General features: G+C 36.8%; 2 long non-coding RNA genes across 2 annotated transcripts; both read right to left on the minus strand.

The window, feature by feature from the left end:
* Nucleotides 1-3,020: 3,020 nt before the first annotated feature.
* Nucleotides 3,021-6,217, minus strand: LOC141598197 (uncharacterized). The gene is made up of 4 exons (XR_012523316.1): nt 6,068-6,217; nt 5,901-5,968; nt 4,719-4,804; nt 3,021-3,255 (listed from the first exon to the last, which is right to left on the minus strand). It is a non-coding gene; the product is annotated as an uncharacterized LOC141598197 (long non-coding RNA).
* A 2,700-nt stretch (nt 6,218-8,917) lies between these two features.
* Nucleotides 8,918-12,085, minus strand: LOC141598198 (uncharacterized). Its single transcript, XR_012523317.1, has 4 exons — nt 11,953-12,085; nt 11,785-11,853; nt 10,595-10,680; nt 8,918-9,128 (listed from the first exon to the last, which is right to left on the minus strand). It is a non-coding gene; the product is annotated as an uncharacterized LOC141598198 (long non-coding RNA).
* Between the last annotated feature and the right edge of the window lie 1,181 nt (nt 12,086-13,266).

The raw sequence follows: 13,266 nt of genomic DNA on the forward strand, positions 1-13,266 counted from the left end.
TCAACAAGAGTCTAAAAGATTGGGACCTCAAGTTAGCAGGAACAGAATTTGCCTTCAACAGATCACCATCAACTCCTACTGGTCATAGTCCTTTTGAGGTTGATTATGGGATTAATCCTCTAATGCCTATAGACTTGTCCTCTGTTCCAAGAAATGAAATGAATTTTGATGCCAAGGTCAGGGCAGAACAGCTACTGAAGCTCCATGAAACTGTGAAAAGGGAAATTGAAAAAGCCAATGAGAAATACATGAAACAGTCCAGGTGCCTCAGAAGAAGAGAGAGTTTTTTCCAGGGGATTTGGTCTGGGTTCACTTAAGAAAAGAGAGATTTCCAGCAAGAAGGAAGAGCAAATTAATGCCAAGAGCTGATGGCCCCTTTGAAATTGTTGAGAAAATTAGTCCTAATGTCTATAAAGTGGATCTGCCATGAGAGTATGAGGTGCATGGTATTTTCAATGTGGGTGACCTAAGTCCATATTATGATGATGCTGAGGAGGAGGAACCACCAGGCTTGAGGACAAGTCATGTTCAACCAGGGGAGCTTGCAGCAGGAGCCACTGACCAGGCCACCTCAGATCAGCAAGCAAGCCAAGGCAACACCACACCAGTCTCAGGAACCAGTCCAGCTGAGCTAAGTTTAGTAATCAATAAGTATGAGTACAAGCCCAACCACCAGCTGCCACCATGGCCAGCTAGTTGGCCACTGAATTAGGCTCAGAAAAGTCCTAGGGAATCAAGGGTAAATCATAATGCAAGTCCCAGAAATTCAAGCTGGACAGAAATGCAGCAAATGACAAACAACAAAAAGCAACCTTTCCATTTCTGGCTAAACCATGAGGAAAAAGCACTCAAAGAACTTTTGGCTTGTCTCACTGTTTACCAGGTCCAACCTAGAGCCAACTCTGATGCCAAGGACCCAATCATTTTGTCCTCAAGTGCCTACATTCCACAGAAAAGCCAGCAATATAGCAAAGGACCACAACCTATCACTGTCATCTGCATTTCTCTTTTGTTTTCATTTCAGTTTACAATTAAGAGCTTTTAAACCGTTATAATATTGTATTTGGACTCTTACCAGCATGTGAGGAAGGATCCTGACCCTTGGATGTAGTTTCCTTTCAAGTTTGTAACCTAAAAAGGCCTATATAAGGACCTCAACTCAGACTGTTGTAACACAGCTGATTTATGAATGAAACCTGAGAATTCTCTCAAATTTAAATCTCTTAATCTTGTTCTTAGTATGTAGATTAGAGTCGTTCTTGATAATAACATGTGCTTAGACTGTGGTTATTGATTAAGTACCTGTTAGTAGAGTCTAAACTTTCCTGTGCAGAGTTTGTGGTTAGTTTGGCTTTGCTGTTTGCTTCAGTTGAGTTTTTCCTGTGTTAATCTGTGGAAATCCTTAACTTAAGTCCTCCAAATTATTAACTTAATTCCCTGTGAGTATTCTGTGGGTTTTCAGTTGATAATTATATCCAAAGATCCTTCCTTTTTAATCCCTGTTTTAGAACTGCTCCATTCACAGCATATGGTGTCTGTCAGTCAGTTCAGTTGAGTCTTAAAAATACTTTGAGTCCCTTAAAAATCCTGGAATTTTGCTCAGAGTTAAATAATATTAAAGTTAATTACTGCCAAGTTTCATGATTTTAGGAGGTCATTTGATAATTTTAATAAAAGGCACAAGTTTATTGCATTCCTGAGAAGCTGTCTTTGGTTTGTTGGATTGTTTGTTGTATTTGTCTAAACGCTTAGGCATTACACTGCAAATGGTTTACAGTTGTGGTGAGAGTATTGACATAGAAGCCTAGTTGGATGCCTTGGAAGCTGAGATTTTCAAAGAGGGGCCAACCAAAGTTTTTGATGAAGCTCCTATGACGGATGAAGTGCCCTATCTCCTTCCTCAAGAAGATGACATGAAACGCGATGAACATACTTGCTCATATTTCATATTAGATTTTGAGTTTGATGAGCCAAAACTTTATTCATTGCTCTTATTCTTTACTTGGACTATTTATTGGTGCTACTTATACCTTTGTGTAGCACATGCGCTACTTTTTGATTAACTGTTATGAGCTTTAACTTGTATTGATTATGATTTGTGTGCGCATTTATTTTAAATGCAAAAATCTGCTCGACGGGAAGGTTCCTCGATCGAGTGTCATGGGGCTCGATCGAGTAACCACGTTTTTGGGTGTATTTCGTGCCAGACGATGATAGGAATTGCGCGGTTGATCTTTTTCCCCTGTTTTGCAGCTGGTTTGGGGGAATTTCTATGCTCTTACCCGGTATTCTCTTCCCTTGTACCTTCTTTTATTGTAATATCTTAAGTATTTCCTGTGACACCCTCATTTATTGCGGAAAAGTAAACACGTAATTCTACAGAAAAACTGACAGGATATGTTTGTAATAGGTTCAATTTAGAGCTGATCAAGTGCGGGTCAGCCCGTTTGGCCCAACCCACCCGGCCCGCTATTTAAGTGGGCTTGGTCATAGAAAAGTACCAAATTAACGGGTAACGGACAACAAAAATAGGCCCGCCAAAATTAATGGGCGGGTATGGACAATGAAAAAGGCCCATGGGTCGGCCCACTAGGCCCGCTTTAAAAAATATTTTCCTATTTTTCTCTGCATAACAACAACAATAACATAAAAAAAATGTATATAAGTAAACACTAATTATTATTTTTACGTAAAGTTAAGCGAAACGAGGTCGAGCCCAAACAAAAAGTTTAAAACCTCCTTTAATCTTGGTAGTAGATAGTTTTATTTAAGTTGACGATCGATTTTTTGTTTTAATTTTGAGCCCACGAGCCCGCGGGTCGGCCCGCCTATTTAAAATGGGCGGGCTTGGACAATGAAACTTGGTCCGCTATAATGGACACGGGCAACAAAATTAGGCCCGCCGAACAATTTTTTCAAGCGTAGGCCCGTCCATGTCCGGCCCAAGCCCGCAAATGATCACCTCTAGTTCAATTGGGTAAAAACCTGTAATTTTTAAAACCTGAACCTGTTATAAAGATATCCAAAAGGGAAGGTGTCAAACATGCAAGGTCCAAAATAAATCTCATAAATGAAACATCGCTAAAGTCGCGAAACAAAGTTATACAAACCAAATATGAGAAAGGGAGACATATGTCCCTAAAATGTATGTGACATAAAAAGGGTTTAAGGGTCACAATGAAATAAAACCAGTCTAGGTCCCAAGGTTACTTTGCTCGCTAGCTCGTCCATGTACCCCATATATGCATCACCTACCTGTCATTCGCATTTTATACGAATACGAAAGCCACAGTCAGTGGGGAGTAACTCCGAGTTCTCCCAGCCACGAAATGTCATAATTAATATAACATGTAAACATAAGAATATGAATATGAATAACACATAGCCTTAGCATATAGATGCTAGACAATCGTGCTTATCATGTGAATAACAATATAACAACACATAGTCCTAGCATGTGATTACTAGACCGACTCATACTACACTATCATGTGAATCACATAACATCCAGGAATCCAAACTCTATCAACCATAGCCGACTTGCATCTCACCTTCTATGATTCATAGAATCATCAAACAAGAAAGGGCAATATATCAAAGACAGGCATAAGTTCTTAGTCCTGTCAATAGTCACTTTGTAACTCGACTCTATACCACGAGGTAGGGAAGGTAATCGAACCGGTATCTTGGCTCAGCGGTTAATATTAATAAAACATGGCCAAGAGACAACACAACCCTAGCCTAAAATCTGCGCAGACCTAGACATGCGGATACACACCACCGCACCCAAGACCCACAACTTTTTTTAAAACAAAGTGAAGTGAGTACCCTAAGGACACCACCGAAGGGTTGGCTAGTACTTAAGCTGACCACTTACTATCAAAATAAGTAACTGAGGTCATGCCCCAACTTGGATAAACATCCACTAGTCAGGAACACAAAGGCTATCAAGCAGTGAACATATACTCGTCAAAGACTATAAAGACCTATCTATGATGAAGGCCGAAGTACTCACCTAGGACCTAGTCCCAGCTAGTCCCAGCTTGAATACTTTAGCCCACACCACACAAGACTCACCACACAAGTCATGTAAGACACCCACTTGACCATAAGAGGGCAAAAAGTCCTACTTACCAACATAAATTCTAATATTCTATCATGTGAAAGGCTATATAAATGTCTATTCAGCAGATAAACCAACAGTTCCTCAATAAGAATTCAATACTAACTTCCAATTCTAGCAATTTTAACAATATTAAAGGCTTTAGGGGAATCTAGGGCCATTACTACAAAATAAGAAGCTATTTAAATTCAACTAACTAAATAAGAAGCTATTTAAATTCAACTAACTACACATGTGAAATAGAGATATAATAAATGGCCTAAAACAAGAAAAAGGCCGATTATCTAATTCATTCAACCGAATTTTTACCCGCAACCCCAGCCCTGCGACAGGTACGGGTTAAATTGCGGCTGACCAATCACTCAATTAACTGACATCGCATCAGTCAAAGGGACTAAGGCTCAGTTTTCGGCACAATCATCAAAACATTACACTTATCACTATAAAATTCATTTTGAGCCTATTAATTACAATTTCAATTTATAAACTATCCTAACATGTGATAATTATCAATCACCTAAACACTTATCAAACAACAAACACAACATCAACTACTAATGTGACATTAATTCGTCGAGTAACTCGGAATAGTTACCTTACGCTAGCAAAGAGACAAGTAATAACTTGAGAAAGCTTCTAAAACCCAAAATTACTCTTCATCTTCAACCACATATGAGCCACCTAAAATAATTATGTGAAAGGACGATATTAACGAATTATCGTTATATAAAATATGAGACGAAAATTAATTTAATTATATTTTAAATAAACCAAACTAGCGTCAAAACAATTTATAGATACGGCCCAAACTCGCGACTTAGCCAGGCCACTGCCTAGGCCACGGCCAGGCCACTGCCTAGGCCACTGCCAGGCCACAGCTAGGCCACTGCCAGCTGCTGCTAGGCTACAACAGGCCACGGCCAGGCTACAACAGGCCACGGCCAGGCCGCTGCTAGGCCAACCTTGTAAAAGTCACTCTCGTCCCAAAAATTAATTCAATCTCAACTCTCTACCCCATCTCTCTCATTACTCCGTCCTATAATATAATACTCCATAGTAACCAGATTTCCATCTCAATTTCAATATCGATATTGTCAAATATTCCATTTAAAGGAATTGCTCAACACTTAGAGAATAACTCTAAGCTACCCACCCGCGAGTCTAAGTCAAAGGAAGTCACAATTCGAATACAATACATACATCCCAGACGTCAAACTCCATAAAATATCCCATGAATGCTCTTGTATATTTCATGCTAGTGTGCCTGCCATCTTCCCAGTTAGGCACTTAGCTGCAACTTTTGCTAAAACCCATTATATAACTTGCTCAAGTTAACAAAACACCTATACTCACTTGACTAACAACGTGTAAATATTCTAGGTAACACTAATTAATTCAATCAAACCCTTATATTCGTATAATTCAATCAAGACGCTTTGTATTCGTATATATCCATCCAAAATTCAGCCCTTCTCACCAAAACACAACTTTTGTATTATCTTTGTAACCCAAGGATATACGCACCTTTCTATCATTCCTAAAGGTCATTAAAGTCCAAGTCCAATTTATTCCATTGTTCTTAATCCATCTCGCCAACAGAGGAACAATAAAGAAAAACTTAGATATATCTACTACTATATATTATAACAATAATCAATACTCACGGTAAGAATATTTAGCTCATAAATCACCCAAGTTAATACTTATCAGAATTAACACGACAGTCATGAAACCTCGAACAATAATATTAATATTAGGATCGGTAAAATCGTGTTACCTTAAACGCCCCTTATTCTTCGAATAAATGGTCCACAAGGCACGAGCCTCACCCCGGGTCTTCGAATCCTTCATAAAAGGGCAAGAAAATGGAATAAAGAAGCTAAAAGACGACACTTTTATAAGACGGCGAAAGACAAAACCACTACAAAAAGGAGACTTTCTTACCTTAAAAGGAGGAGGAAGGAAAGGGGAAGAGAATGGTACAAAAATTATCGAATTTGGTTGAGAATGGAGGCGGGATCTGAGGTTTTAGGATCGGGATGAAAATGGAATTGTTCCATTGTTGTTGCTGCTTTGCTGCGTGTGAAAGCAAGGAAAGGGAAGTGAAAAAGGGGGGGTGGGGACGTAGATAGTAATAATAATTAATAATGATAATAATATTAATATTAATATTAATATTATTAATAATAAGAATATAAGAATTATTTAAAAGGGTAGAGTGTAAGAGAGTAGGTGAGTGTGTTGTCGATATACGATAGGTCGAGAAAGGATTAGTCCCACAAGTAGAAATGTGACGGTCTATAGCTAGACGGAAGTTAAGACGGAAATTATTATTATTATTGTCACTATTATTACCATTCGACTAAAATACGTATTTTTATACAAATCACGTTTTAAAATATTCTTTTCATAAAATTCATGTTTAAAATGAATTAATTAAATTAAATAATTTAAAAATATAAAATAAGGTAATTGATCGGTTAAATAAATTATAAATGTCAAAATGAGAATTTTGCGGGTGTTACAATCACCCCACCTTTTAAAAAGTTTCGTCCTCGAAACTTGAAAATAGAATGAAAAGTTATAAAAGATAAAACTGGAATTCTGGAATCGGTAACCAAAACATTTAAAAGGTTACCTGTTGTAAGAATTACAATTCTTTCAAAAGTTTCAAATGAAATTTTCCGACAGAACCAGATCGAAAGGTAAATCATTGGTAAAAAAAATACTTTCAAAAGCATTAACGAAGAGTTTTCAAAAGTATAAGTCTCATTCATGGAACGAAATTGCTCTTGTCGTGCACACAAGAACGCTAACTTTCCAAGTCAGAGACAAATTAAAACAAAAACTATTCGCCGACAAGCGTAGAACAAGTTATCAAACGTTTCCAATAACTAGTTCTAACATCCGATCAATGTTAAAATCAAAATAAGAGAAAGGTAATCTACTCAAATTTTCTTTTGCAAAAAGCCAAAATAGAAATAAAGGTTTCACTTTTAAACTAAAAGGGGAGTTAAATTCCTGAAATATAATATTAAATTTTGACAAAGGCATCATAATAGATCAAAGTGAATAGAAATTGTATAAAATTTACAAAAATCTCAGGTTTAGCAACTCAAAACCATAATAAGGAAGTCTATACTCAAAGAACAATTAGAGAATCAAATCGAATTTTCATTTTCCAAATCTTTACAAGTAGGGAAAATTTTGTGAGGGTAACATAAATTTTTAACAACGAACCAAAAATAGTAGTTTGAAATATTTAGAAATTGTGTGAAATGAAAAGTAAGTTAGACATCATAGATACAAGTATGCTAAGAGGGTTCGAGCTTAACCAACAAAAGAGGTATGATGAACTTCCTAGGGATAAGAATTGAAGTCAAATTTACAAGGATGTCAAAGATAGAGTTTCACCAGATACGAGTGTCAAACTTAAAGGAGGAGCAAGATGAAGCGAGGAAAGGAGGTATGAACGGTAACGCTCATGATCAAGGAGAAAGGGAAATTAGACAACAAGGAAACGCCTATTAGGGTATTGTACCTTCATGACAAAACGACCAAATCACATTCCCAATCTATACGGGATTGTTAACATCTAAAAATGGGTTTTCTTCCAAATTCATATTCTAAACTTATCTCATGTTTACTCCTAAGGCGACGACGCTCAACCTACTAAGCTTTCAAATCTCAAACATAACCAACAAAGCCAAGTTCTATAACTTTAATCACATAGGCAACTCATTCCTAACACAAATAATCCACCGATCAATTATACTCACTTTGTCAAGGAACTAGGTATAAGAATCACTAAGTATGTCTCATCACCTTACCTAAGTCTTTCCATCATCAAATCCTCTCAAAACCAGGAAAGGATCAAACACAAACAATCTCCTCAAAAGTCGAATTTCCAACCAAGGTCAACATTCCTCACAAGAAAGAGTACTATCAAATGGCGTTAAGGGAGGATAAGCAAGAAACAAAAGACAAGTTAGGAGTACAAGCGTAGCTTTTAAAGTAAAACAGAAGGGGGTTTAGAAGGAGGATAAGCACCAAGAGATTAAGAATAAGGCGAGATACAAAAAGAACGAGAAATATCTTCAAGGAAGTAGAAGCATTCTTCAAAGGTTGAACAAATCTTCAATCCTCAGCAATAGGCAAGAGGCACTAAATCTTGATCTTCTTAAAATATAAGTGTCCTTTCAATGGAACGGAGATACTCTTGGCGATCACTCAAGAACATCAATATTCCAATTCAAAGACATAAAAATACATTTTTACACCAACAAATGATAAAACTAATTATCAGACGTCTCCAATAACAAGCTTTAACACTAATTGACGTTAAAACCGGTGAAAAACATTAAAATATTTTCAAAACCTTTAGTTCAAAAATTTTTATAATAAGGGTAATAACTCCATTAGCTATAGATAAGCTCACGGTCATTGATCTAAGAACGCAACAATTATTAAATGACAATCAACAAACAGGTTAGTACCTAACAAAGAGCAAACACAAAGAGACTACAACATAAGATCCTAAATCTACCCATCCTACCCATCTCTCAAGTTTATTATTTGAAGGTCAAGTTATTTATATTGGGGTGCACAAACGTGCGTCGGGAGCAAATATGCTCTGATACCAACTGTGACACCCTCATTTATTGCGGAAAAGTAAACACGTAATTCTCGAAAAACCGACAGGATATGTTTGTAATAGGTTCAATTGGGTAAAAACCCGTAATTTTTAAAACCCGAACTCGTTATAAAGATATCCAAAAGGGAAGGTGTCAAACATGCAAGGTCCAAAATAAATCTCATAAATGAAACATCGCTAAAGTCGCGAAACAAAGTTATACAAACCAAATATGAGAAAGGGAGACATATGTCCCTAAAATGTATGTGACATAAAAAGGGTTTAAGGGTCACAATGAAATAAAACCAGTCTAGGTCCCAAGGTTACTTTGCTCGCTAGCTCGTCCATGTACCCCATATATGCATCACCTACCTGTCATTCGCATTTTATACAAATACGAAAGCCACAGTCAGTGGGGAGTAACTCCGAGTTCTCCCAGCCACGAAATGTCATAATTAATATAACATGTAAACATAAGAATATGAATATGAATAACACATAGCCTTAGCATATAGATGCTAGACAATCGTGCTTATCATGTGAATAACAATATAACAACACATAGTCCTAGCATGTGATTACTAGACCGACTCATACTACACTATCATGTGAATCACATAACATCCAGGAATCCAAACTCTATCAACCATAGCCGGCTTGCATCTCACCTTCTATGATTCATAGAATCATCAAACAAGAAAGGGCAATATATCAAAGACAGGCATAAGTTCTTAGTCCTGTCAATAGTCACTTTGTAACTCGACTCTATACCACGAGGTAGGGAAGGTAATCGAACCGGTATCTTGGCTCAGCGGTTAATATTAATAAAACATGGCCAAGAGACAACACAACCCTAGCCTAAAATCTGCTTGAGACCTAGACATGCGGATACACACCACCGCACCCAAGACCCACAACTTTTTTAAAACAAAGTGAAGTGAGTACCCTAAGGACACCACCGAAGGGTTGGCTAGTACTTAAGCTGACCACTTACTATCAAAATAAGTAACTGAGGTCATGCCCCAACTTGGATAAACATCCACTAGTCAGGAACACAAAGGCTATCAAGCAGTGAACATATACTCGTCAAAGACTATAAAGACCTATCTATGATGAAGGCCGAAGTACTCACCTAGGACCTAGTCCCAGACTAGTCCCGACTTGAATACTTTAGCCCACACCACACAAGACTCACCACACAAGTCATGTAAGACACCCACTTGACCATAAGAGGGCAAAAAGTCCTACTTACCAACATAAATTCTAATATTCTATCATGTGAAAGGCTATATAAATGTCTATTCAGCAGATAAACCAACAGTTCCTCAATAAGAATTCAATACTAACTTCCAATTCTAGCAATTTTAACAATATTAAAGGCTTTAGGGGAATCTAGGGCCATTACTACAAAATAAGAAGCTATTTAAATTCAACTAACTAAATAAGAAGCTATTTAAATTCAACTAACTACACATGTGAAATAGAGATATAATAAATGGCCTAAAACAAGAAAAAGGTCGATTATCTAATTCATTCAACCGAATTTTTACCCGCAACCCCAGACCCGCGACAGTGCACGGGTTAAATTGCGGTGACCAATCACTCAATTAATCGACATCGCATCGGTCAAAGGGACCGAGGCTCGAGTTTTTCAAGACAATCATCAAAACATTACACTTATCACTATAAAATTCATTTTGAGCCTATTAATTACAATTTCAATTTATAAACTATCCTAACATGTGATAATTATCAATCACCTAAACACTTATCAAACAACAAACACAACATCAACTACTAATGTGACATTAATTCGTCGAGTAACTCGGAATAGTTACCTTACGCTAGCAAAGAGACAAGTAATAACTTGAGAAAGCTTCTAAAACCCAAAATTACTCTTCATCTTCAACCACATATGAGCCACCTAAAATAATTATGTGAAAGGACGATATTAACGAATTATCGTTATATAAAATATGAGACGAAAATTAATTTAATTATATTTTAAATAAACCAAACTAGCGTCAAAACAATTTATAGATACGGCCCAAACTCGCGACTTAGCCAAAGGCCACGCCTAGGCCACGGCCAGGCCACGCTGCCTAGGCCATCTTTGCCAGGCCACGGCTAGGCCTTTGCCAGTGCTGCTGCTAGGCTACAACAGGCCACGGCCAGGCTACAGCAGGCCACGGCCAGGCCGCTGCTAGGCCAACCTTGTAAAAGTCACTCTCGTCCCAAAAATTAATTCAATCTCAACTCTCTACCCCATCTCTCTCATTACTCCGTCCTATAATATAATACTCCATAGTAACCAGATTTCCATCTCAATTTCAATATCGATATTGTCAAATATTCCATTTAAAGGAATTGCTCAACACTTAGAGAATAACTCTAAGCTACCCACCCGCGAGTCTAAGTCAAAGGAAGTCACAATTCGAATACAATACATACATCCCAGACGTCAAACTCCATAAAATATCCCATGAATGCTCTTGTATATTTCATGCTAGTGTGCCTGCCATCTTCCCAGTTAGGCACTTAGCTGCAACTTTTGCTAAAACCCATTATATAACTTGCTCAAGTTAACAAAACACCTATACTCACTTGACTAACAACGTGTAAATATTCTAGGTAACACTAATTAATTCAATCAAACCCTTATATTCGTATAATTCAATCAAGACGCTTTGTATTCGTATATATCCATCCAAAATTCAGCCCTTCTCACCAAAACACAACTTTTGTATTATCTTTGTAACCCAAGGATATACGCACCTTTCTATCATTCCTAAAGGTCATTAAAGTCCAAGTCCAATTTATTCCATTGTTCTTAATCCATCTCGCCAATAGAGGAACAATAAAGAAAAACTTAGATATATCTACTACTATATATTATAACAATAATCAATACTCACGGTAAGAATATTTAGCTCATAAATCACCCAAGTTAATACTTATCAGAATTAACACGACAGTCATGAAACCTCGAACAATAATATTAATATTAGGATCGGTAAAATCGTGTTACCTTAAACGCCCCTTATTCTTCGAATAAATGGTCCACAAGGCACGAGCCTCACCCCCGGGTCTTCGAATCCTTCATAAAAGGGCAAGAAAATGGAATAAAGAAGCTAAAAGACGACACTTTTATAAGACGGCGAAAGACAAAACCACTACAAAAAGGAGACTTTCTTACCTTAAAAGGAGGAGGAAGGAAAGGGGAAGAGAATGGTACAAAAATTATCGAATTTGGTTGAGAATGGAGGCGGGATCTGAGGTTTTAGGATCGGGATGAAAATGGAATTGTTCCATTGTTGTTGCTGCTTTGCTGCGTGTGAAGGCAAGGAAAGGGAAGTGAAAAAGGGGGGGTGGGGACGTAGATAGTAATAATAATTAATAATGATAATAATATTAATATTAATATTAATATTATTAATAATAAGAATATAAGAATTATTTAAAAGGGTAGAGTGTAAGAGAGTAGGTGAGTGTGTTGTCGATATACGATAGGTCGAGAAAGGATTAGTCCCACAAGTAGAAATGTGACGGTCTATAGCTAGACGGAAGTTAAGACGGAAATTATTATTATTATTGTCACTATTATTACCATTCGACTAAAATACGTATTTTTATACAAATCACGTTTTAAAATATTCTTTTCATAAAATTCATGTTTAAAATGAATTAATTAAATTAAATAATTTAAAAATATAAAATAAGGTAATTGATCGGTTAAATAAATTATAAATGTCAAAATGAGAATTTTGCGGGTGTTACATTTCCCATTCCTCTTGTTAATTGTATCCTTTAGGTTGCTGTATTTGTGTGTGATTGCTATGATGTAGGCGTCACAATGAGGACACTGTGACATTTAGGTTTGGGGGAGGGGTTTAATTATGTTGTGTGCTTTACTTTATGTTATGTGTATCTAAAACCCTCTAAATGTGTGAACTTGCAAAAATGGAAACAGTAAAGCAGTGTTCCCGTGCCAATCACGTGGTGAACAGAACTCTCTACTTTCCTCTTTCTTCTTTGCTTCTTTTTCCTCTTTGTTTTTGTTTCTTCACTTAGTAGCCTGCTATTACACTTCATCAATCATCACCATCAAAAACATTTTCCGTCTCCTTCTTGATCGCTTCTTCCTCTCGCTTCTTCTTCAATCGCTCCCCAACTTCTATAATTATCATTTCGGTGCAGCTGGTTACAACAACTCGCTAGATCCCAGCTATTGATTTCATTTGCTGATTTCCTCGTTTTTCATTTTATGATTACGATTGCTTGATTAGTGTTTTTAATACGCTTTTCATCTGTGTTAAGTGTTCATGTTTTGCGTTTTTTAGAGCTGATTGATTTCATTTGTATGTTTACTCGACTCTTTTTTTTCATGGATTTATTTGTTAGAAAATATTATGGTTCTCAATTTTTCATTCTTCTCATTTCGATTATCGCTTTATTTACTCTTTGTTTTCTGGATTTTTCCTTATTTCAATTAACAAATGAAGTTGAAGTC

Source organism: Silene latifolia, chromosome 9 (assembly GCF_048544455.1).
Source record: "Silene latifolia isolate original U9 population chromosome 9, ASM4854445v1, whole genome shotgun sequence".
Lineage (NCBI taxonomy): Eukaryota > Viridiplantae > Streptophyta > Magnoliopsida > Caryophyllales > Caryophyllaceae > Silene > Silene latifolia.